Here is a 2,453-nt window from a genome sequence, read left to right as displayed (position 1 = left end):
TAAAGGGCAGTAAAAGATAAGCTGAGGTTCTAGTTTTTTGGAGGAAGCTTGATGTATTTGCTAAAATTAAAGTTGTCCAGGAAAAAATACATTTTATGTTTACTACTAATAAAAGTGGTAGTAATTCTGTTTTCTATTACTAAACACTATTTATGTTCTAGACATGGTATAAACAATTTATTTCAATTGTAAAGTATATACACATTGATGTACACATATATATGTATATACACACTTTAAAAGGAGCCAGAAATATAAGGATACCTACCAAGCATTTATTAGGTTTTACTCTCAGGAAAGGAGAAAGAATTGAGATGGGAAACTGTCAAAGTCAAGAGAGAATTTTAGTTTTAAAGATTTTAAATTTGGGGCAGCCAGGTGCTGGTGGCTCATGCCCTATAATCCTAGCTACTCAGGAGGGTAAGATCTGAGCATCATGGTTCAAAGCCAGCCCAGGTAGGAAAGTCCATGAGACTCTTATCTTTAATTAACCACCAGAAAACCAGAAGTGTCACTGTGGTTTAAGTGGTAGAGTACTAACCTTGAGCTGAAGAGCTCAGGGGCAGTGCCCATGCCCAGAGTTCAAGCCCCATAACTGACCAAAAGAAGGTTTTAAGTTTTGGTTTTTAAAATTTAAAATTTTAAAGTTTTTGTTTTAAAGAAAATAATGTTTGCATATTGCTTAGGTAATCTTTTATTGTTTGTTAAAAATTCTGATTAAATATACCCTGTGTTAGTTTGCCCTTCATGCCTTCATAGAATAGAATGTCTGTGATAAACATTTTAAGGGAGGAAAGACTTATTTTGATTTACTATTTTGGAGGTCTGAGTCCTTGTTTATCTCGATCATTACTTTTAGGCCTGTGGCAAGACAGAAACAGCAGCATGGCATGGCAGAGAAAGTCTGTTAACCCTAAAGCACCCATGCAAAGGCTGTCTTTTAGAGGTACACTTCCAGGGATGTACTTTCCCCAATCGGGCCTTACTGCTCAGTTTTCACCACCTCCCAACAGTCTAATTATGAATCCATCAGTGGTTTAGTACATTGATTAGGTCAGTTGTTTCCTCATTAGCCAATCACTATTTTCATACCTATCCCTGAACATTATGTTCATGACAAAGACTTTAACATATATGCCTTTGGTAGGATATTTTATATCTAAACCATAACATCCCAAAGTTTCAATAGTGATTAAATCTAGCATTTTTGTGTACTTTTTCTCTGAAAAAAATGGAAATTAAAAATTGAATCCATCTTCAGAGAAACTTGGCTAGATGATTATAATGGTGGTACAATACTTAAATCTTTTAAAATTAATCCCATTTTCAGCTGTAAACCTAGCTATTTAGGAGGCAGCAGTCTGTGGATCGATGTTCGAAAGCCAGCCTGGACAGATAAATCTGAGAGCCGTATCTCCAATTAACCAGCAAAAAGCTATTACTGGAGGCTGGCTCAAGTGGTAGAGTGCCAGAGACTCTGAGTTCAAACTGTAGTAGCAGTGTGTGTGTGTGTGTGTGCGCGCACATGCATGTACACACACACACACACACACACCACTAGAGCAGCTAGAGTGATAGAGAAAAAATAGCAAGATATTTTTCTCTGAAACACTCAACGATTTTGAGAGATGATACAGTGAAGACAAATTTATGGAGAAAAATAAACACAATTTGATCAGTCAGGAACTTGCTGCAGAAAGGAAGGAGATGGACCATATATTATCAGAGAAGGAGCAGCTTTTGGAGAGTGGGAGAGCCCTGGAGAGGAGAGGAGATGTGTTGGCCTTTCATCACTATGACAAAGTACCCAAGGAAACACCTGAAAAGGAAAGACTTATTTTGGTTCATGGTTTTCTAGGTTTAGATCCATCATCACTTAGCTCTGTGGCCAGGACATAATGGTGAGGAGGACTTGGCATTGAAGAACTGCAATGGGAAGTTGGGAGGAGGCACAATTGGATGGTGTCTGGGCAAGATACCACCAGCAATTAATTTCCTCTTACTAGGGTCCTCCTTAAGTTTCCAATACCTCCCAGTAACACTGAGAATTGAAATGCTGAAATGAAATTATTTATCATGTGTTCTTATATGATCCCTTTTTTTTTTTTTTTTTTGGTCAGTTATAGGGCTTGAACCTCTGGGCCTGAGCACTGTCCCTGAGCTCTTCCACTCAAGGCGAGTGCTCTACCACTTGCACTACAACACAACTTCCAGTTTTCTGGTGATTAATTGGAGATGAGAGTTTCACGGGGGGCTGGGGGTATGGCCTAGTGGCAAGAGTGCTTGCCTCCTATACATGAAGCCCTGGGTTCAGTTCTCTATCACTACGTATACAGAAAACAGCCAGAAGTGGTGCTGTGGCTCAAGTGGCAGAGTGCTAGCCTTGAACAAAAAGAAGCCAGGGACAGTGCTCAAGCCCAGAAGGGGGGGTGGGGGGGGGGGAGGAAGAGTCT

At 39.6% G+C, this 2,453-nt stretch overlaps 1 protein-coding gene across 10 annotated transcripts in view; it reads left to right on the top strand.

Annotated features, from left to right (window-relative positions):
* Positions 1 to 2,453, top strand: part of Nbea (neurobeachin) — a 525,681-nt gene that overhangs the window by 28,612 nt on the left and 494,616 nt on the right. The gene's annotated exons all lie outside the window — the stretch shown is intronic.

The sequence above is a fragment of the Perognathus longimembris genome, chromosome 3 (genome assembly GCF_023159225.1).
Source record: "Perognathus longimembris pacificus isolate PPM17 chromosome 3, ASM2315922v1, whole genome shotgun sequence".
Lineage (NCBI taxonomy): Eukaryota > Metazoa > Chordata > Mammalia > Rodentia > Heteromyidae > Perognathus > Perognathus longimembris.
The sequence above is the reverse complement of the archived record's forward strand: the minus strand, read 5'-3'. Positions and strand labels throughout refer to the sequence as shown.